This window comes from Gossypium hirsutum, chromosome A12 (assembly GCF_007990345.1).
Source record: "Gossypium hirsutum isolate 1008001.06 chromosome A12, Gossypium_hirsutum_v2.1, whole genome shotgun sequence".
NCBI lineage: Eukaryota > Viridiplantae > Streptophyta > Magnoliopsida > Malvales > Malvaceae > Gossypium > Gossypium hirsutum.
Window position 1 is genome coordinate 91,821,055 of NC_053435.1, and position 25,542 is coordinate 91,846,596.

At 31.9% G+C, this 25,542-nt stretch overlaps 1 pseudogene; it reads right to left on the bottom strand.

Annotated features, from left to right (window-relative positions):
- Window positions 1–5,925: 5,925 nt before the first annotated feature.
- Window positions 5,926–9,990, bottom strand: LOC107934509 (probable sulfate transporter 3.3; annotated as a pseudogene).
- Between the last annotated feature and the right edge of the window lie 15,552 nt (window positions 9,991–25,542).

Genomic DNA, 25,542 nt, shown 5'->3' on the forward strand with positions numbered 1-25,542 from the left:
TAAACATACCTAATTTAATCCATTTTGACTAGTTTATGAACAGTTAAACATCAATTTAGCATGCCATAATAAATCTTCCAAAACAAACGCATGTTTAAATGTATATACGAAACCAATACTAAATTTATAACATCATTTACATTTAATCCACAAAATAACTATTATTTAGACACCCTAAGTACATGCCGACACAAACGATAAACATCACCACATTTGAGTTCGAGATTGTTGCTGGATACTGAATCGGCGATCAAAAGTTAAGTACCTAACCTGTGCACGGAAAACAAAATTGTACGCTGAGTAAAAAATTAGTGGTATTTCTATAATCGAATATTTAAAAACAAAAATATAATAGGCACAATTGAATATTTTAAACCGCATTTTATTTATACAATAACATTAACCATTCAATACTCAAAACATAAATACATCATTTTATACCATATTCAATTTTCATCACTTGTTATACATAATAGCTTTTCACAATTTGATCTACATATCAATTAAAACAATAATAATATTCAATTCATGAATACATAATTCATGTGTCTTATTTTCATGTTTTGATTCGTTATCCCATTTTTAGTTCTTGTACAATATCATCCAATATCAATCATAGTACCATTTTATTTAATTACCCCTATTAACACCACTCGGACTTAGACAGATACATGGATCCAACCAACACACTAGTTTGGCACCCAGTGCCTCATCGGAAAAATCCGAAGTAATAACTGCGCCCAACGTTATATAAATTTGACACCCTGTGTCTCATCAATTAAACCGAAGTCAATTAGCACCCAGTGCCTCATCGACTCGAAGTCGAAGAAATCCCTGAACTCTTCCAATCCTATAGCATGCCATCTATATTCGACTCAGCCCGATACAGTTAATAGGGTTTAATTTCACTTTTCAAATCCAACCAATATTCAATTATTATATTTGCACATATAGATATTCATTTCAATTCAAATAATCAACATTAACAACATTTAAAAACTCAATAATTGTTAAAATTTTAACATGGTTCGGGTAGTACTTAACACCGAAATTCCAAAAACATAAAAATTACAAGAAAAAATGGGACTAAATTGACTAACCAATTGAACTTAGAACTTTGAAACCCGTAAGCTTTTGCATCTGTTTCTTTCTTCTTTCTCTTTTTGTTTTTCTTTCTTTCCTTTCTGTTTCGTTTTACTTTCCCTCTTTCTTTTTCTTTATTTCATTTACTTATCCATTTGTTTTATTATAATTACTTATTCATTTTAACTTTAATTTGTTGATAATATATATAATAATTTACACTTATGTCGCCTCATTAAAGGAAAATGGCATAATTGCTTCTTTAGTCCCTTTAATTTTTCTTTAATCTACAATTCAACTTTCACCCTTTATGCAATTTAGTCCTTATACCTAGTTACTCTTAATTCATGCAAATTAACTTAACAAAAACCTAATTAACTGCACAACTAACTTCGTAAATATTTTTAAGAAATATTTACGAGTCCGATTTATAGGAACGGAGTCTCAAAAATGTACTTTTTGACACCTCTGACTATCGGGTCGTTATAAAGGAAATTGACATGCAGTCCATGAATAGAACTAACATTGTGCTTATCCCCAAAATTAGAAGTGCATGTTGTAATATCTCTCATTTTAAATCTATTAGACTTTGTAATGTTTTGTATAAAATTATTTCAAAGGTTGTTGCCAATATAGATTTAAGTTTTTTGAGGGGTGAACTGATGAAGCATAGAGTGCCTTTGTGCCTGGGTGTTTTATTTCGAATAATATTTTGTTTGCCTATGAAACTCTTCACTATTTTAAAACACATAAAACGGGGAAAAAGATTCTTTTACCTTAAAACTTAACATGAGTAAGGCTTATGATAGAATAGAATGACATTTTATTATGGAAATACTTTGGAAGATAGGACTGAATATGTAATGGCTTGAGCTTATTACGAGTTGTTTGTCTACCATTTCTTATTCAGTTTCAATGAATGGTACAATAATAGAGGTGTTTAAACCCTGAAGAAGGTTTAGATAAGGTGATCCACTCAACTCTTATCTTTTTCTGATTTGTTGTGAAGGTTTTTCCTCTCTTTTAAATCTTGCCTTTAATAATGGCATTTTTTCAAGGAGACTCAAATTTGTAGAAGAGGTATTGGTATGACACACTTATTTTTTGTGTTAATAGTATGATTTTTGGTGAAGCATCGGCAATAGGTGTTTTAACTATAAAGGACATTACCTAATCCTATGAGTCTCACTTTGGCTATTTTGTCTAGTCGAAGGTATTTTTTAGTGCTAATGTACCAGACAATTGTTGTAATTTAATTGTGGACATCTTAGAGGTTCAATATACTATGAATATTGAGAAATATTTAGGGTTGCCTACCCTTGTTGGACATAATAAACGTGTAGCTTTTCAGGGTCTGAAAGATAGGATCCAAGGTACAGTCTTGGGTTGGAGTTCGCGTGTTTTTATCTCAAAGTGGTAGGGACGTGCTTATTAAATTAATATTGTAGGCTATATTGACTTATACCATGTCCTATTTTCTTTTGTTGAAGTCTCTATGTAGAGAAATTGAAGCCATTCTTAACAGACATATACAATTTTAAAAATATATACATTTTACTTCATTGAAAGCTTTTTATAATATTTTTTTAATTATTCATAATAAATTTTAAAGAAATAGAAGTCTTAGTTGAAAATTTTTTTACTACTAAAAGTTAAAATGTAACAAATTTATTAGGATGAAAGGAGTAAAAATTTTTCATATCCATAAACCATTATCTAAGTTATTGTAGGGTGAATCCAATGAGAGTAGGCAGCAGCATTTCCCCCCTCCCCCTTCCCGGATAAAATGATTATATTGCAATTTTAGACTCTTAAAAATTAGCAATTCAATTTAACTCTTGATGTGTCACGAAATTAACTAAAAATTTGACTAAGACAAGTGCACCTATCAATTAATAGTATAGCTACAGCGAGCAAAGATATCATTTCCACGAGGACTATAAGTACTAGTAATTACCGTCATTCTATTATTTAATCGAATAATACAAGTGATCAATTAAAAATTAAAATTAACTAATGAACACGACAAAGAACAAAACACAAGAATAATCGGTTAACAGCCAAGAAGCGAAACAATACTCAAGAAAAAATCTGCCAAGATTTCATCTATCACTATCAATCTAAATTACGTAATTTCTTTACTTGGCACATTGATCCGTAAAAATCCTAAATTATGCTAATATCTCTTTCGAGCATAAAAGCCACTAACTCTAGATTTAATTAATTGAAATTTCTTTCTAATTAAAACCCTTATTATCGCATTAACTCGTGCTATGGATTCCCCTATTAAATTTGACTCTAATCTAGTAGATTTATGTCATCCTGTTTCTAGGACTGCATGCAACTCCACTTAATTATGCAAGATTGACTCTTAAACAGGGTCTATTCAACCACTGAATTAAGCACATAGAACATAGATTAGTACCCTAGAAATATCAAATCAAGAATTAAACACACATAATTGTGAACAAGAAACTAGGTATTTATTACGTAAAATATAAATTAAATGACAGAATCCATCGTAGGGTTCATCTCCTTAGGTATTTAGAAAATTAGTTCATACTTGAAAATAGAAACATTCAAGATACATTATAACTGAAAAAAATAAAATAAACTCATGATAACTTCTTAAGAAATCAATTGGGAATCTTCAATCTTGATGGTAATCTACTTCAAAGTCGACTTCAATGGTGTTTTTTGAGTTATTTTCTTAAATATTCTCTGACGACTCACTCATAACTTCTTGTTTTTTTCATATATGCGTGTCTTAGAATGCTTGAAAAACCTAAAAATTGTGATGTTCCACTGTTTGGTATGCAATCTTGTGAAATTGATACGGCTTACCACACGCCCGTGTAGGTCACACAGTTGTGTGGAATAATTCAGCCCATGTAGCTCCTGTAGCTTGTTCTGACGCTCCAGTTTTCACTAGTTTTTTAGTCCTTTTGTTCCCAAGTGCTCTATTAAGCATTAAAACATAAGTTTAAAGGATTAGAAGTATAAAATTCACAATTAACATCGAATAATCACCTAGAATTACTTTAAGAATGAGATTAAAATATGTTATTTTTAGCACTTATCAACTCTTTTAGCATAAAATTTTTAAGTTTAACCTCCTAACAATTTATACTTTTATCTTAACTTCCAACCAAAAATTCCTAGCTTCATCGCTATTTTATTATAAGGTTTATAAGAAAAGAAAAGTGCTTGGAAGACTCAGTTGGGAATCCACCTATGTTTCTTTTATACACTATTTTTTATTGATTCTTTTATGAATACTTTAAAAAAATTGATAGAAGAAGCGTCACTAAAACATTAAATTACTATATTAAAATCATTTTATTTTTAAATGAAATCAAATTGCAATTAGGGTATAGTATAGGAATTACTATGATACTTTTATCTATTTTAGCATATTAGATAACGATATATATATTACATCATTCATCATGTGACGATGTTTGTTTTGTCACCATAAGTTAAATGCTATTTCATAATTGGCGAACATTCCTATAATCAATGGTGATTTTGTATATGATTTAGTGATGGAACTAGTTGTGACCAACTATTGATTATAAGATAACGTTATGTATTATAGTTATTCATATTATTATTTAATCATATTAGATGACAATATAGTGTGTCACAAACAATGTGACATCTCTTTCGTCTCCTATATGTTGAATATTATTTTATTCTTGATGGCGATCCGAATAATATATGATGAATTCGTATATAATTTGGTGATGAAACTATCTAGCACCAAATGCTTATTAAAAGTTGGTGTTTTACATTATCATCATTAACATCATTATTTTATTATATTAGGTGACAATATAAATCCGTTAGTAACAGTATGATGATGTTGCTTTTGTAGCAATTACGTTTTATGTTAATTTATTATCGACAATGACACAAATAATCTATGGTGAAATCTTATATAATTTGGTGACACAATTAATTGTCACCTAATACTAATTATAAGGTGACATTATACATTACCATCACTACATTTTTTTTTTACAATGAATCACGAATATAATAAATCATCACTATTAACCTTTAATGAGGATGCTAACACGATAAACGCCTTAACAAAAAATTTACGTCACCAAATATAAATAGTGACATAAATATAATTTTCAATAACAATATTTTAGGTCAAAGTAGTACTCAAGTTTGTTGTAGTGTGCACATTGAAGGATGAGATATAGTTTAATTGCATGTTTACCCTTTCTTTTTTATTCCTCAACTTTCGTGTCTATAAGATACTATGAACAAGCCTCCTATAATTCGAGAAGTAGAATTCATTTTCATTGTTGCAATTAGGGGTGTGCAAAAAATATTGAATCGAAAAAATTGAAGTGAACTACATCGAAATATCAAATTTTTTTTCAGTTTATTCGGTTTTTCAATTCGATTTAATTGGTTTATTTGATCGATTTTTTATTTTGACATTTTAAATCGAATAAACCGGTTAAAACCAAAATCCATAAGCCCATAACACATTTACATACTCAAACCCAAATTTAAATCTCAAACCCAAATACTTATTAAAACTTAATACTTTTAAAGCACAAACCCATTAAACCCAGTACTCATTAATATTTAAAATTCAAATTGATAATTTATTTTTTTGTAATATTCATTTTAATTTTTATCAATTAAAATATATATATAAATATTTTTTGAGTTCATTAAAAATTGTTTAATTTAATTTTTAATATTTTATAATGAATTTAAAATAAAAATAAATTTATAAGTGATACAACATCATATATTTAAAATTATAAATACCTCAATTAAATTTTTTAATAAAAAATAATATAAAAAATTGAACCCTACTAAAAATTTTCGAACCGATTTATTCAATTTTATTCTCTTTATCGGTTCGGTTTAAGTAATTAATTCGATTTTCTATATAAAAAATTAATCAACGGAAAGGACACCCCTAATTGCAATCATGCAAGACATTCAGGCAGAGGAGAAAATGACTGAATGAACCAAGTGGCGTAATTTTGGGTTTCGGAAAAGATAGATTAGTCAACAAAAAGGGAAGTTGGGAAATCAGAAATTGGGTCGAAATAAAAGCCTGAAAGATAGTTTTGTGTTTTCATACATCATTGGATGATTGGCCCTTTATTTTTGCTGAAAGAGTGGCAACAGCCTCCCCTACTGTCAAGAACAAGCAATCTGGTTTCATGAAATCATCTGCTTCATTTGATCTCTGCAATTTTTCCATCACCTCTCCCACAAGATTCACCAACACAAGCTGTTTTATATATTGAATAAAATAATATCAGCATTTTCAATTAAAAACACATGCATGCAGCATTATGTTCTAGTGATAAAATTGAATCGCTAGACTTAATTCTCAGTATTAGACTCACCTCGACACCTTTCTTTTCCATTGTTCGCTTCAGTTCTTTAAAAAATGATACACCACTGGTATCAATGGTGCTCACAGCTGAGAAAAAGAGGATGGAAAAAGCATCCAAAATGAATAAATAATATTCAGAATTTTTAGTTTTATTAAACTATGATTCAGAGTCGGATAGACTTACTTGACATCTCTAGAATCACAAGTCGAAGGCTTGAGTTTGAGTGCATCATAGGATCCTCTGCTTCATATTCTTCAATCCATCTTAAAACCCTTCACAACAGAGGCCCAGAATAAACAACTAAATAATCACAAGACAGGTGAGACAGGATGCTCTCCTGTTCAATCGAGTCCAATCGGTTTATCATTCAATTAAAATTTGTAATCCTGGATTGGAGTAACAATTAGTGAAAACCAACCTCTCATTCAAATATGTTGAATTGGCGAAGTTGACTGGAGCTTCAATGCTTAGAATGAGGAAACCAGGGATCTTCACTGATTCCTTGTAATGGTGAAGATCACGATAAATATCTGTCCCTGGAATCTTCCCCAACAACACCGTCTTTGGCCTCGTAATTTGCATCAGGATCTTGAAGATCGACACTGCCACCTGTATTTTCCATCCATACACCCGTAGCTTTTTGCTTTAAATCACAACAAAGTGTGGGATTCCATTTTAGTATCCTAAGGTGAGAGCAAAGAACTTACTGCAATGGCGAGACCATGTTGAACAGAGATGAAAATAACACCAAAAAAATGCACACAGCATCACAATGAAATCGAATTTGTCGATCTTCCAAACATGGTAGGCTGCTGGGATGTCGATAAGGCCGACGACCGCAGACACAATGATGGCTCCCAGCACCACGTTTGGGGTGTATTGAAATAAGGGCATGAAGAAGAGGAGGGTCACCATGACTTTAATAGACATTACTATGTTGGACGCTGCAATTTTGGCTTCTGCATTGTGATTAACAGCTGATCGAGAGAACGCACCTGCATGATATCAAAGTTAATGGCGGCTTAAAAAGCAAATCTGTGCAACTGGGTCTTTCACCCAAACCTGAAATCTCATCTAATATTTAAGAGGATTTGAATAAAAATATTATTATATATGAAATATTTGAGTTAGCAATTTATAAATATGAGTAGGTGGGACCTGTTGTGACATAGCTGGAAGTGGAGGAGCCAACCATGTCCATCAGTCCAATAGCCATCATTTCTTTGTTACCATCCACTTTGTAGTTCATAAGAGAAGCAAATGTCCTTCCTACTTCAATGCCTTCCTGTTTGATACTAAGTTGAATTAAAGCGATGGCCAAATAGATTTGTGTTCTTCTTCACCTAAATATAGTTACAAGTAAACTTTTATTATTCATTTTAACTGTAGATACAAGCATGTCACTTATGTTACTTCAGTGATTTTTATTACTCTTTTGCTTTCAACTTAATTACGGAAAAGATTTGGAGAAAAAACTTACAGTGAGGGAAATAATTCCAGTAACAAGGCCGGTTTTCATTGACAGTCCAAGGTGGCCTCCATGAAATTGCAGCATATTCCATGAAGGAGGATTTAATCCTTCTTGCAGCTTTCCAATCTAAATTATAAAAATATTCAAAGTGTTAGCCAAGCAATATGTAGCACTTAGTGGAATCCGTAAGTCCCTCTTGATACATCAAATTTTATTTTTTGTGTACATGAAAAAAACATTATATAAGAAATATATATATAAAGAAAAAAGAGTTTTAGTTGAAATGATAAAGTCGAGATATTAAAGATTATAGTATCTAGGTTCAAATCTATTATATATATCGTTAGTTTATATAAAGAATACATTTTACCTAATTTTTCAATTGAGTTGAGACATAATTCATGATTGACACCAACTTAATAAATAATATTCAATTTAATTTACCATAAAAAAAAAATATTAAAACATTCAGTCATTCACCAACTCAATGAATGATATTTGGTGAACCCAAAATTAATGTATCCTTTTTATATAACTATTATTCGGATATTGCAACTTGAAAGAAGGTGAGAGAGGCAGTAAACTTACTACACCGATGCCGTGGTGCTGATTTTTGAATGCAAAAACAAGAAAAGTAGAGAGGATAACACAAACGAGTGGAGCAGCTGCTGAGACCCAAAACAGCTTTGGCCTTCTCATGCTCTGCATGGCACACACCCCAATTTTGATACTCAATCTCTTTTCCAAAACTGTCGGCCAGAAACTACTTACTGGCCACAAGGATTGTTTCATATGATTCTACTCATTTAATACTTTACATTCGTATTTGAAAGTATAAGGATAGACTGAAAAACATAGGGAGAAGTAATAAGACCTACCACATGTCTTGCTACTAGCAGAAACACTAGGAAGCTAAAGTCCATCAGTATTGTTTGCCATGACCACTGCATCCAAGCAATGAAATTTGTAAAGTTAACAAATATATTGCAATCTCATTTGTACTAAAAAAAAAAAGTAGTGAAGCAAACTTATGGGAAGCAGCAGTGATGAATCTTGAAATACATTACCTCCTGTGAGTTGTGGAAAGCAGAGGTCATAACAGGGATGAAACCCATTTTTTTAGTAAAATGAGTGATTCCAAGAAGGCTTTTCAGCTGCTGTAATGAAACAATGATAGCAGCACCAGCCATGAAGCCTATTAGTGTTGCCTTTGAAAGAAAATCAATGATAAATCCAAGCCTGCTCAAATTTTAACACCAGATATCAGCAGAAATGTTATTTAAAGGAAAAACAAACATATAATGTATGAATGCTTAAAATGAAAAGCCAGCTTCACCTTAAAAATCCCAAAGAAGCTTGGAAAAAACCAGCAAAAAATGTTGCAGTAAACGCTAGTTGGAGAAACAACAGGATCACCGGTAGGGGATACTTGTTGTGTAAGCATGGATCCAAGTATAAGTGAAGCAATTGAAACAGGTCCAACTGCAATGTCCCTTGAGCTTCCGAGTACAGCATACACAAGAGGGGGAACAAAGCTGGAATCTAAGACCAAATGAAATTCCAATCAAACAGTAATCTTTGAAGTCTCAAACAGGCTTCAATAGAAAACCAGATTTTACTCACAGAGGCCAACAATTGGTGGTAGACTAGCAAGCTTAGCGTAACTTATACCCTGGGGGATGGCTAAGCTAGCTATGGTAACTCCTGAAACTATATCTGATTTGAAAAGTTTGAGATTATAATTTGGACCCCAGTGAAGAATAGGAAAGATGTATTGAGATGCAAGAACCCATTTCTTCTTCGTTGGTTGTCCTTTGAATTGGCGGAAAGGATCATCAGGGAGCAAAGTTTCTTTAAGCCTGGTTTTGAGCTTCTGAATGGTGCTCTTATGGGGTGGTGGAACAACACTGTGAACCTCCATCGTTATTTCTAGCCAGCTTGGAGACTGCTCCTGTATGGTGCTGGGATTAGACTCCATGGTCGTAGAATAAAGGTTCTATATTTTTTGAAGCAATAATGCTCTATTTTGTGTATGTCTCTGCTTGTTTTAGCTGGTTTTTCTTAGACAGATAACAAATAATTTTCATGGATAAATTACATATAGAACTCTGTATATATAGTATGAAGGTGCTTGCGATAAATTGTTGTCTCTTGATATTGAGATGTAAACAAATTCTGCATAACGCTAGAATTTTTTTAATCTAGGTCTCGAAACAACATGGAAACATATATTAGATTCGGTAATTTGTATATACCTATTGTACTTTATAATTTTTTATGTCAATCCTTTAAATATATATTAGATTATAATGCAGAATGTGATCTTTTAAGTTCAAATTTTATTATAATAATATTTTATATAAAAATAATATTAACTTAAGGTACATATAATTTTTAACACCAATTCAATTAAAAGATACAACATGTAATATCGCTTTATGTAAAATAATTATACTTAGTAATTGTGTTAAGTATAAATTTGTTGTATGCTTAGTGAAGTGTGGGAATTGGGTAAAAAAAAAATCAAGTAAAGGAAATAAAGATAAAAAGATTGCGCGAAACTGATGAGGCAACTAACATATTTTGCTCATCATCAGACAACTAACATTGAAGTTAGTAAATGGTTACATAAAGGGGTGTGCCAATCCCAAGCATGCAGAAGACGATGGAATATTTTGAGGTATATACCCCTCTGTCTCATCTCTCCATTTCTTAATTTATATATACATAGATAGGGGGGGGTGTCTTTAATAAACGTGGTTCAGACTAAGAGGGAAAGAGAGAAGAAAACGGAAAATGAGGCAGCGAGTCTTTCGATTTGCCTCATAAATATATGACTTTACAAAGGGAACAAACTGATTCAAGTTTTGGTTTATGCAATTATATTTAACATATAGCATTTAAAAGGTTTAAGTTTTCCAATGGATTTCAAATGAATGAACACAAGAAATAAATTAAGATTTGTTTTTCTCGATTCATTTGTAAATCAATTTATTAGACTCTGCAATTTCCATATTCAAGGAAATGAAGCAAAAGTTATTTGGAAATCTTTTTGCAATATCAAATTTGGGGAAAAAAGGAACTGTCATGTGTTATGCTTGATTTTAAAACAAGTAAAAGAAAAAGAAGACGACGACGACGACGACGACGATGACGACGACGGTATCCAACATAGCTGCACATCCCACGGTTGATATTTTATCAAACATTAGAAGTGGCTAATGAAGTTGGCAAGTATTGATGGGGTTAGGAGTAATGCGCTATCGAGCATCTTGTGGTAATGAAGGGAGACCAGATTCCGAATCACTTCAATGAGATCCTTGGAATCTCACAACCGACCCGTACTATATAACCCATCATCCACTAACTAATTAATGGACCTTGAAATTTGAAAAATGAAGCACTATAGCGACTTTTCATTTGGGACACAAGATCATCTCCTATCTTTCAAACACACACTTCAAAGAATCTTGAACGTCTTACTTATAGTGCAATTATTTGCCTTGTAAATTCCCATTTTTATTGGACACAAGGAAAACAAGAAAGTTAAATGTACAAAATGACATTTATACTCTTACTGCTTTGATGCATTAGTTTTTCCTCCTATTAGTTCTCTCTTATTTCTACCATTATCAGTTTTGCAATCAGCGGGCATAGAAAAAGTCACATTACTTCATCTTCCACCTTTTCTCCTGTCCTATTCATATCAATTCTGATTTGTGTTACGGTGAATTAGAGCTTACACTCAAACTAAATTGAGGTTCAAGAATAGTTAAAAAAAAAGTGTTGGTTAAAAGTTAAGAATATACTTTATTACTTATTCTAATGGACTTATACGAATGTAATAAAAAATTATTTACTACAAATAACACAATCACTTCTTTTCTTTTCTTTTTATACATAGTGAATTGAATTATTTTATGTAAAAAAATAAATTAAATTAAAGTAATGTGTAAATATTGATAAGTAAATTTATGTGTATGCTATTTAAAAATCATCACGTAAATTATTTTGTGAAAAAAATCAAATAATTGAACCACAATTTTATAATTTTTAGCTAGTTAAACAAAAAGAATACATAGTTATGAGATCTAAATGGTTATTGACATGCTTCAGTCTAATTTTAAAAATATCCGATCTCAATACTGCCTTCTTGTCAGTGGTAATAATATTCTTTTTCTGAGATTAATAATTATTTATTACACTTGGCAAAAAAAAAGAAAAAGAAAATGATAACAAATAGAAATTTAAGTCTAACCCACATGTTGACCACATGAAATGCAATTATGAGTGAGACGTGCAAATTGCTTCGTTTGGCTCCTTCCATTCCTATTCCAATGTCTCAAACATCAGACATATCTATTCATATATTTTCAGTCATAAAGAGTAAGTATATAAATAGAGATGGGTTTTATCTTTTAATTATTATTTAATTAGTGTTAAAGTTATATATTAATTAAAATTTAAATTTAAATCTATATATAGTATTCATTAGAAGTATGTGTATCTTAAAAATAAATATTCAAACAACAATAGTATTGAAAAACACTAATTATTTAATTATTTAAATATTCAAACAACAATAGTGTTGGATTTGAATTTCTCCTATTGAAAAGTGATCAGATCACAATTTCATACATCTTTTCTCAAGTTAATTATTTAATTAATCATTTAATATAATACTTGTAATAATCAATTTTAATTTACCATAGCTTAAGTATTTTTTTAGTATATATTATTGTTTCTACATATGCATTTCCCAAATTATCTTTTAGTAAATATGAATAGTTTAAACGTTTTGGATGAAAAATATCTAGCTTTCATATTAGACATTTGTCAATTATTATTACAAAATACATAATTTAATATTAAAATTTTTATTATACACGTATGCGTATGGAAATTACATATTTAAAATACAAAGGTGTGTTTAAAAATAACATACAATAAATAATAATAAAATATAGTTTGAAATTAATTAATAATAACACATGAAATATATACATTATTACAATGAAAAAAATTAGATTAAATTGCGAATAAAACTAAATTTAAACACAAAAACACATTATACTAAGAATACCAAATAAATGTAATTATTTATCATTGTTTTGTCATCAATCTTAATTTAATTTATCATACTAACTCAATCAACAATATTTTTTTTTAAAAATACCAGACTAGACAATATTATTAAATAAAATAGAGTATACAGATCAAAAAACCCAAAACAATAAAAAAAAAGCAACAGACCAACCTATACTCACTGAAAATAATAAAAGTTAAGGCCCAAACTTTAAAAATCCGTATCCCTATTTGTCAATTCTAGCTTCCAAAAACAACAGTTTCCAAAAAGAAAAAAAAAACACTTTCCTCTGTTGTCCGTTCATCTACTAGATCCTCCATGAAAGAATCACCCTTAGTCCGGTTCCCTTAGACTTCTCTTCTCCAATACCCTTCGGACAAACTCAAGCAACCCTCTTTCAAGGTAAAGATCCTTTCCCTTTATCAATCATTCTGTAGCTAGGGTATGAGCAAGACAATTTTCCAATCTAGGTATATGATTAAAAGAAATCCTTTGAAAATGGTGCTTATAATGTTGAATATCTCTGATTATGGATCCGATTATAGATTTTTCTGGAGAGTTGATTCACATTTTTTTATTGTCATCCTCGAATCTCCTTCGATTACCACTGAATCAAGGCCTAGTTGTTGCTCTAATAGTAACGTTTGAAAATAGGCACGAGCTTCCGCTGCAAAGAGTGTTGGAACCCTTCTATGTATTATTATTTTTGAGGCCAGAACTTCACCTAGAGCATTCTTAGCCATCACCCCTGATCCCGACCTAGCTTGGTTCAAATCAAATGTTGCATCGAAGTTAATCTTCACATGTGCACCGATTGGGGTCTTCCATCTCATCGGAGCATTAGATCTAGTATGTACTTTCTGCTCTATCTCATCAAGTTCACACAAGTATCTCGAGATCCAATTTGAGATCTCTTTTGCAATAGATATTTTTCCCTCATACACTAACTTGTTTCTACTTGACCAGATTGCCCACATGCCATAATAGAACACCCTGCACTACTCCTTGGTACTATTTTTGGAAATCTAGGTAAACTATTCCCAATAATGCTGAATCAGATTTTGTACAATCCAGGAGAGATTTATACCTCTGTTGTTGTAGGACATTCTCTGAAGATATGATCAATTGATTCCATAGCTTCACGACACCTAGGACACACAATATCTGTTGCTACTCTTTTTTTATTCAGATTGAGTAAAGTAGGAATAAAATTCCATGATACGCGACAAACTGTAATTTTAATTTTTAAGGGGATTTGTAAATTCCATAGTCTTTTGTAGAGTTCTCTAACGCTCTGTTGTGTATAATCATCATTAGGAAATAATGTACCTTCTTGTAATAGTTTATTAGTTGTAATAACCCGTTTTTAGTGAAATAGGAACAGTGGTTTCGGCACCACAAATCCGAGTCAGTAAGAAAAAATATTTTAATATTATTGCATGGTCTACATTATGATACGAATGTCGTAAAAAAATTTTGTTAAGAAAATTTTACTGATTACATGTCTAATTTGATAAAAGGGCCAAATTGCATGAAATGCAAAAATTAAGTTCTAGTAGCTATAAGTATCAAATAGCTATGGAATTCAAAATTTGAGATCCTTATATGGAAAGTAGACCATTTAGAGGATTTAGTAGATAAGCATGCTTAGTCATCCATGGAAAATTAGAAAAAGAAAAGGATTAAATTGAAAAGTGGAAATAATAAAAGATGATAAATAATTAAATAACAAAATATCATCTTTTTCATCATCTTTTGTAATGGCCTAAATTCAAAGTTATCGGAACAGTGGTTTCGTAACTATAAATCCGATTTAAAGAGAGATTTATTCAATATTTTTGCATGAAAATTGATATGATAGGAAAATTGTATGAAAATATTGATAGAAAAATTTTACCGATTTAGTGGTTAGTTAGAAAAAGAAATTATTGAAGAAATTGGGTAAAAACAAGGTATCGAGACCTCTATCTCGTAAAACCGAGTCAAAAATAATTTTATAAATATTTATGAAATGTTAGTAATGTGGTATTAAAATTTCGTTAGGAAATTTTAATGTTTGGGTAGTCAATTAAATGAAAAGGACTAAATTGTAATAGGTGTAAAAGTTGCTAGAATCATTAAATAGCTTAAGAGTCTAATGAGAAAGGATTTAAAAGGCAATTAGACCCAAAATTTATTTGGGCTGGACGGCAAGGGCATGAAATCAGTAGGAAAATTGATAAATTAAAGGTAAAATTGGAACATTGCAAAATTAACTAAATAAAGCTAGGACTAAATAGGAAATATCTAGATTTCTCTTCAAGTCCAGCAGTTAAAAACGCCATAGGAGGGTTCTCTAAGCTGGTATTCCATAATTTTTGCACCAAGTGAGTTAATCCTTGCCTTTTTCTTGTAATTTTTGTGTTTCTAAGACTTTTACAACTAGGTCCTACTATTAAATTCATTAGGTTTTTATTTCATGGATGAAATTGAAAGTCACCATGGTTGAGTGCTGTAAGTTTATGATGAAATAGAATGAAATTAAAGCTTTAATTTGTTTATGAGATGATTTTATTAGGTAATTTCAATAGAAATTGATTTTTAGGACCTAATTGCGAAAATGCTTGGAATTAAAGTCTATTGCTGAAATTCTGATTCCTAAAGGTTGTAAACTAGTTTAAGGTGATAGAATAAAATGTTAATTGAGAAAAATCAGCTCAATTGAAAGGCTAATTGAGTAGGGACAAAATTTATATGTATAGAATCCTGAATGAGTCTATTTTTAAGAGAAACAAACAAGAACATCATTTGAATCCTGTATGAAGAGAAAATTAATTTTTAGTGAAGAAGGGTCAGAACTGTCAGACAGCAGAACAGGGGTGACTTTAAAAAATAAACTGTACTTATTGGCTAAACCAAAAATTCTGAAAATTTTATGGTAAGAAGATATATGAGTCTAATTTCAGGGAAAATTAACTGATCTTAATTTGGAGTTCCGTAGCTCGATTTATAAATAATTTAGTGACTATGACTCAAATAGACAGCTTTGAATAAACTATAAATAATAATAGTTGAATTATAGAGAATGTTGCATATGAACATGAAATGTATTAAATTGATAATTAAATTTATTTATTTAGATCCAGAAGATTCAAATACGAAGCTAGATCGAGGAAAGGAAAAAGTTCGGGATTAGTAGATTTTTTTTGTTTACAAACAAGTATCAAGGTAATTTCGTGTAACTTGAATTATATTCTTAAATTGCTTGAGATTGTATGTTATTGATGTGAATATGATTTGAATGTTCATTGTATGAAAATTAATGAAACATTGATATATTTGATAAAATGGGAAGAAATCCCGGTTGAATGAAAGGAAAATTCGATGGATCTCTAAAAAGGAATTGACGGTAAAAAGGATCAAGCCCGGACGGGTGATCCTATCCTGATATAGCCCTCCCGAAGAATATGTGTAAAATAGATTTAGCCCGGACGGGTAATCCAAATTAGGGTCTGAATTTAGCCTGTACTGGTAATTCAGATCTAAGCTCATTAGAGTAATTGTCGTTGCAGGGGATTTAGCCTGGACTGGTAATCTCGACAATACTCTATGAGTTTATATTGCAGGGGATTTAGCCTGGACTGGTAATCCCGCTGCAAGGTTGAGGTTCGCGAGAGTGTGCTCTTTGAAATGGAAATGTGCGCACATGAATATGGATTGATGGACCCGGAAATGTACACTAAAAGTGTACCTCTAAAAATCCATCAAAAATTCCAAGAAATTCAACGGGAGAAATATAAAAAAGAAAATACAAGGAAATGGAAATCATGTATTGATGAGCTCATCAATCATAGTATATATTATTGGTACATAGAAATTATTGTACTAACTTGAATGTTGAGTTTGTGCATATTAGGGTAATAATGCATTGAATGGATATAGGAATGTTTATTGTATTGTATTGAAAATATTAGGTAAGTATAATTCTTGTTACATGAGCTTACTAAGCACAAAGTGCTTACTCTGTTTCATTTTCCCCTGTTTTGTAGTGTTAAGAGCTCGAAGGTCGGATTTGGTCGGAGACACATCACACTATCAACCTCAGGATTTCGGTATATAAAGAAACTTTATTTTGGAAATCAATGGCATGTATAAGCTAATAAAGTAAATGTTAACGTGAAATGAATGTAAAGTTAGCCATTAGTATGGTTAACAAACTTGGTTTTAGGTATGTGATGACGTTATTTTATAAATATGCATGAATTTATCTTGAAAATATGTTGAATTGGATTGGTTGATGTGGATTGTTTTTGGTTTAAAATTTCAGGTAAAGTTAGATATCTATAAAGGGGTTATATTGAGTTAAAAAAAATTTAATTCGTAAACTCCAGTAATACTTTGTACCCTATTCCGGCAATGAATACAGGTAGGGGTATTACATCTTTCCCAAATTATTTTACATGGAAACCCTAGCTAAGAGAAAATAATTCAAGCAAGCTTATTTAGCTTAATTGGGTAAGTAATCTTGTCTCGTTTTTAGTAAATATTTCTGAGAACGTAATAGCTTAATCTAGCTATCTCGGGGATTAATTTGTAAATTTGTCAAAGTATTAAAGTTTTTCCATGGATGAATATGCATGAATTATGAAATTTATGGTAGAAAATGAAAGGTTGTTGATAGATAAACAACTTTTGTAAAGTGAATTTTGATGAAATTGTGATTTAAGGACTAAATTATAAAGATGTAAAATTTATGGAAAAATTCTAAATTTTATGAATTACACGGGTTGCAAATGTTATATGTAAAAATTGGTTAGGCTTGGAATAAGGGTTAAATTGCATGAATTTCATTTTTCCAAGCCTAGGGATGAAATCATCATTAATTAAAAGTATAGGGGCAAAATAGTAATTTTGCCTAAGATATGAATTGAATTGAATATGAATTATATTAAATTGAGCTAAATTTACTCGTATAGATCCAAATAGACCAAATATGGAGCTAGATCGAGGTAAAGAAAAAAGTAACGAATTAGTAGCATACAAGTTCACGAACATTGTCGAGGTAAGTTCGTGTAACTAAATTGTATATTTATGTGGTATGCTTGATTTATATGTATGAGATTTGTAAAATTTTTAATTATAAAAATAAATAGCATATCTGACAATGTCCTACAAGAAATAAATCACGTTTGAACAAATGAAATTAGATGGATACAGGGTTCCCGGAGTGATAGTGGTTTTGCATATGTTGCGAACACACCATAGCTCGTATGAGCGTCCAGTTATAGCTCACATGAGCATCCCGATATAAGCTCTCTTGAGCTTTCTGATACATGGTTCTTCCAAGCTTCCCGTTTATATGCTCCTATGAGCATTTTAATCGGTAGTGATCCTACATATGTTGCAGACACACCGCAGCTCTTATGGGCGTCCTGATATATGGCTATTCGGAGCTTCCCAATTAAAAGCTTTTTCATGAGTGTCCTGATAATAGCTCTTCGGAGTTACCCATTAAGCTCGCATGAGCTTTCTGACTTAAGCTCTTATGAGCTTCCTATTATTAAGCCTAGATAAGCTTCCTGTTACAAGCTCACATGAGCTTTCTGTTATTTGGCTTGGAAGAGCTTCCCATTTAAATGCTCAATAAGCATTCCTGAATATGAATTGACATATTTCAATTTCGTACACTTTGTCTGTATTACTCGTGTATCCATTGATATTTTAAATAACTCAACGGGTAAAGTTTTGATGTGAGATGATATAAATTCAAGATGAATTACTATGATAAATACTTGAAATACAAAGATATGATATGTACATATTCATGAACACTTGAGGTGATAAATACATGTGTATGGAAATTGAATATTAATGGACTCATATAAATTTCTTGGTGACTACTTGACTAACATGATTTTTGAAGATATGTGTTAGGCTTTTGGCCATATTGTTGGAATATTTTTATTTGCTTACCTTAAATGTGATTAAATGGTAAGTTCAATTCCATGTTATACGAACTTACAAAGTATTAAATGCTTACTCTATTTATTTCTTCTCTTTTATAGTATTCGGAAGCTCGTACAGGTTGGAAGCTGGTCGGAGCTACTTCACACTATCCATTAGCTCGTTTCGGTATAAAAAGTAAATTAAATCTTAGGTTATATGGCATGTATAAGTTAAAAGTGGTCAAGAATGGCATGTATGTGTTTGGTTGAATTTAACTATTGGAATCGCTTGTGATGAATATGTTTTTATATGTAAAAATATATGGCTATATCATGTTTAGTGTGAGATTGATATGGTTGGTTTGTTAGTAATCTTATAAGTATTATTTATATGCATTTTTAGCCAAATAGGTAAGTTTGGATATATGGATTTATGAAGTGATATATTATATATGGGACTTGATTTTTGATTGGATTTGAATATCTTAGATTGGCTTGTGAATGTGTTAAAGTGATAATGTAGGTGCAAGGCAAGTTTGGGTGGGAAATAAGGCTTGAAAATGGCCTTTTTTTATCCACATGGGCAGAGGTACGAGCGTGTGTCTCAGCCGTGTGTGACACACAGCCATACACACGGGCGTATGGTTCGGCCGTGTGTCCCTTGCATCTTTAAAATTGTAAAACAGAATGCTCAGGTATTTTCACACAGGCATAGACACGGACGTGTCTTAGCCATGTGTGGCACACTGCCTGGCACACGGGCGTGTGGCTTGGCCGTGTGACCCAAGTCAGAAACCACCCTATTTTGGACATAGGCTGGAACATTGTCATGCGTCTATAATGACCCAATTTCAATGAAATCGGAACAGTGATTTCGTGACCACAAATCTGAGCTAAAAAGAAAATTTTATTTTAATATTATGATATGGTCTATATTATGATAGAAAGGTGGCATGAAAATTTTGAGAAGAAAATTTTATTGGTTTTGTAGTTAATTGATTAAAAATGACCAAATAATAAAAAAAAGTACATTTTCGGGATTCCGTTCCGGTAAATCGGATTCATAAACATTTTTAATAAATATTTACGAAACTAATTGTGTAGTTAATTAGGTTTTGATTCGATAAATTTGACTTAATTAGGAGTAATTATGAAAAAGGGCTAAATTGCGATAGAGGTAAAAGTTTAATTATAGATTAAGAAAAAGTTAAAGGGACTAAATAGGCAATTATACCATTAGTTGAGGCGGTTTAATAAAGAAAAATCTGAGATTTTTAGTTAAAATATTTATTAATATATTAACTTAATATTAAGTATTATATTATTATATATATGTAAAATAAATGAAAAAGAAACAAAGAAACAAAATAGATTGAAACGAACAGGGGAGAAAGAAAGAAAGAAAAAGAAAAAGGAGAAATTAGGGTTTAAAGGTGCAAATTCAATTTGATAAGTTAATTTAACTCATTTTCTTTTAATTTTTGAGTTTTTATGATCCTAGAACAAAATACTACTTAGTATATGTTGAAATTTTGAAAATTAGTAGATTTTCTGACATGGTTTATGTTGAATTAATTAATGAATTAGGGGTGTTACATTTGTTGGTATCAGAGATATGGTTTAGCGGATTCTCGGACTAACGTAGCAAATATGGGATTAGCTATACATGCCATTATATTATATACGATAGTGTGATGTCTCCTGACCATTTTAATTGTGTTTTTCTTATAGTAATGTCATCCAACCGAGCTAAATCCGAGGAAGCTGAGAGCCATGCTCCAGCTTCAGTACAAAGAGAAGAGTCTAGTAGTAGAATTAGAAAGCCCGTATCTGAGAGTCGAGGTGAGGAGGCAAAACGAGCATTCTTTCAAACAATAAACAAGTGGTTTAATCAGTATTTGAGAATTAATCCTACTGTACAACGAGCTCCCTCACCTGCTCCTCCACAGCCAATTCCGGAGATACCACCAGGTACTGAACTTGTTAGAACTGGTAAAGCTCCCATAGATAAAATTCGAAAATATGGGGTAAAAGAATTCAAGGCAGCAGTTGAAGATGATTCGAAAAGGGCTAAGTTCTAGTTAGAAAATACCATATGGGTTTTAGATGAATTATCTTGTACCCCAGCTGAGTGTCTAAAATGTGCTGTGTCATTGTTAAAAGATATAGCTTATCATTGGTGGAAAACCATTATTTCAGTGGTGCCGAAAGAAAATCTTACATGAGAATTTTTTCAGACTAAATTCAGAAAGAAGTATATCAGTCAGAGATTTCTGGATCAAAAAAGAAAAGAATTTCTAGAGCTCAAGCAGGGAAATATGACTATATTAGAATATGAACATGAATTTGTTCGGTTGAGTCAATATGCTAGAGAATGGGTTCAAACTGAAGCTGAAATGTGTAAACGTTTTGAAGAGGGATTGAATGAAGATACCAAACTATTGATTGGTATTCTTGAAATATGAGAGTTTGCAGTATTAGCTAATTAAGCAAAGAAAGCCGAAGAATTAAGAAAAGAAATAGGCCGAAAGAGAAGCCCGGACTTTTAGTAAAAGACCCATGGGGAGGTCGTAAACTTCTATTTCAAAGAAGTTAAAGAAGTATTATGATCGTTCCACCTTAGCCACTGGGTATTCTGGAAAGGGACGAGGCTCCCAACACTTTAATCTAAGATCTCCTACTCCATTTGTGACTAGTGTAGGAAGTGTCGGTAACCCCAAACTGAGATTTTAGATTGTAATAGATTCTATTTTGGGGAATGTTGTATGAAGAAAGGAGCCTGCTATAAATGTGGTTCTCTCGATCATTTCCTCAGAGACTGTCCAGAAATAGTTGAAAAAGATACAGATCAAACTTCAAAGTCGGTTAATCCTACTTCCAGAGGTAGAGATTATGGTAATGTTAGTGGTAACCGAGGAGCTACAAAAGATTCAACAGTTAAATCTGAAGCACGGGCACCTGCCAGGACGTATGCCATTCATGCCAAAGAAGATGTTTCTGCACCAGACATCATTACTAGTACATTTTTTTTACTTGACACTGATATTACTACTTTGATTGATCCTGGTTCTGCACATTTTTATATATGTACAAAGTTGGTATCTATTAAAAATTTACCTATTGAATTCACTGAATTTATGGTTAAAGTTTCAAATCCCTTGGGCCAATATGTTATAATGGATAAAATTTGTAAAAATTATCCACTAATGGTTAAAGGTTATTGTTTTCTGGCTGACTTGATGCTATTGCCTTTTGATGAATTTTATGTGATTTTGGGAATGGATTGGCTGACCCAACATGATGCAGTGGTAAACTGTAAGCAGAAGCACATTGAGTTAAAATGTCAGAATGGTGAATTACTCTGTGTTGAATCTGATAAGATAGAGGGATTGTCTAATGTGATTTCAGCTATGTCAGTACAGAGGTATGTTAGAAAAGGGTGTAATACTTATCTTGCATATGTGTTGGACACTAAAGTATTTGAGTCAAAGATTCAATCAGTGCCAGTTGTATGTGAATTTCTTGATGTGTTTCCAGAAGAGTTACATGGGTTACCACCGAAAAGAAAAGTAGAATTCTCTATAGATCTTATTCTGGGAACTACTCCAATATCTGTAGCACCTTACAGAATGGCTCCTACTGAATTAAAAGAGTTAAAAGCACAATTGCAAGAATTCACTGACAGGAGTTTTGCTTGACCTAGCCACTCACATTGGGGTGCTCCGATTTTTTTTGTAAAGAAGAAAGATTGATCTTTGAGGCTGCGTATTGACTATAGGCAGCTCAACAAAGTCATAATAAAGAATAAGTACTAGTTACTTCAGATTGATGACCTGTTTGATCAGCTGAAAGGTACCACTATATTTTCCAAGATTGATCTTCGATCGGGTTATTATCAATTACGGGTAAAAGAGTCTGATGATCCGAAAACAGCTTTTAGAACTAGGTATGGGCACTATGAGTTTCTTGTGATGCCATTTCGGCTGACTAATGCACCTGCTGTGTTTATTTATATGATGAACAAAATATTTAGACTGTATTTAGACAGGTTCGTGGTAGTGTTTATTGATGATATTCTAGTTTATTCCCGAGATGAAAATGAGTATGCTGATCACTTGAGAATTGTACTGCAAACCCTACGTGAAAAGCAGTTGTATGCCAAGTTTAATAAATGTGAATTTTGGCTTCGAGAAGTCGATTTTCTTGGGCAAATTGTGTCTGTTGAAGGTATCAGGGTTGATCCGAGTAAAATTTCAGCTATTGTCAATTGGAAGCCACCAAAAAATGTGACCGAAGTCAGAAGTTTTCTAGGATTAGCTAGATATTATTAGAGATTTGTACAGGGATTTTCTATAATAGCTTCCCTGATGACATGTCTATTGTAGAAAGATGTAAAGTTTGAGTTGACTGATGAATGCTAGCAGAGTTTTGACAAATTGAAAGACCTGTTGACGAAAGCACCTGTTCTAGTACTGCCTAAACTGGGTAAAGAATTTGTTATTTATAGTGATGCTTCATTAAATGGTTTAGGCTGTGTTTTGATGCAAGAAGGTAAAGTAATAGCCTATGCATCAAGACAACTAAAACCACATCAAAAGAATTACCCGGTACATGATCTTGAATTAGCAGCCATTATGTTTTCACTTAAAATATGGCGACACTACTTGTACGGTGAAAAATGTCATATCTATACTGATCATAAAAGTTTAAAGTATTTGATGACATAGAAAGATTTGAACTTGAGACAGCGCAAGTGGCTTGAATTGCTAAAGGATTATGATCTGGTTATTGACTATCATCCGGTTAAGGCTAATGTAGTTGCTGATGCTTTAAGCCAAAAGTCTCTGTTTGCTTTACGAGCAATGAATACCCGGTTGTCATTGTCTAATGATGGTTCACTGATAGCAGAATTGAAAGGTAAACCAATGTTTTTGCAACAAATCTGTGAAGCTCAGAAAAATGATGACGAGTTACGGCTAAACTGGTACAGTGTGAATCGGGTATTGATTCAGAATTTCAGATCAGGTCTGATGGTTGTCTGTTATTCAGAAACAGGGTATGTATAAAGAAGAATTCAGAGCTTGTACAGAAGATTTTGCACGAGGCTCACAGTGGTATTATGTCAAAACATCCGGGGAGTAATAAAATGTATAATGATCTAAAAATGATGTATTGGTGATCGGGAATGAAACATGACATTTTTGAGTTTGTATCGAGATGTTTGATATGTCAGCAAGTTAAAACTAAACATCAGGTACCTTCAGGATTACTACAACCAATTACAATACCAGAATGGAAATGAGAAAGGATTACGATAGAATTTGTGTCGGGATTACCTTTGTCTCTAAAGAAGAAAGATGCTATTTAGGTAATTGTTGACTGGTTAACAAAGTCAGCATATTTTATACCGGTATGTATAGATTTTTCCTTAGATAAATTGGCTAAATTGTATGTATCCGAGATTGTCAGGTTACATGGAGTGCCAGTTTCTATTATCTCAAATAAAGATCCCCGGTTCACGTCTCTTTTCTAGGATAAATTGCAAAAAGCTCTAGGAACTCAATTGCATTTTAGTACTGTATTCCATCCTCAGACTGATGGCCAGAATGTGTAATTCAAGTATTAGAGGATATGCTTCGATGTTGTGTGTTAGAGTTTGAAGGTAATTTGGAAAGATATTTGCCTTTAATTGAATTTGCTTATAATAATAGCTATCAATCTAATATTAAAATGGCACCGTATGAGGCTCTGTATGGTCGTAAATGTAGAGAACCATTGTATTGGACAGAGCTTAATGAGAAAAAGATACATGGATTTGATTTGGTTCGAGAAACCAAAGAGAAAGTAAAAATGATCTGTGACAGTTTGAAAGTAGCCTCAGATCGTCAAAAGTCCTATGCCTATCTTAAACGAAAAGATATTGAATTTCATGTTGGTGACAAGGTATTCTTGAAAGTATCACCTTGGAAGAAAGTCCTTCGATTTGGTCGTAAATGTAAATTGAGTCCACGATTCATTGGGCCATATGAAATCACTAAGAGAATTAGACTTGTTGCTTATCAATTGGCATTACCGCTAGAACTTGATAAAATTCATAATGTTTTCCACGTATCTATGTTAAGGCAGTATTGATCGGATCTTTCACATGTTATTTCTCCGATTGAGATTGAGATTCAGCCCGATATGACTTATAGTGAAGAAACGATTAAGATCTTGGCACGAGAGACAAAAGAATTGAGAAACAAAAAGGTAGCTCTAGTGAAAGTTCTTTGGCAACGACACGGAATTGAAGAGGCTACCTGGGAACTGGAGGAGGCAATGAGGAAACAATACCCAAATCTCTTTATTGGTAAGATTTTCAAGGAAGAAAATCCTTAAGAGGGGAGAGTTGTAATGACCCAATTTCAGTGAAATTAGAACAGTAGTTTCGTGACCACAAATCCGAGCTAAAAAGAAAATTTTATTTTAATATTATGGCATGGTCTATATTATGATAGAAAGGTGACATGAAAATTTTGATAAGATAATTTTACTGGTTTTGTAGTTAATTGATTAAAAAGGACCAAATAATAATTAAAAAAAAGTGTATTTTCGGGA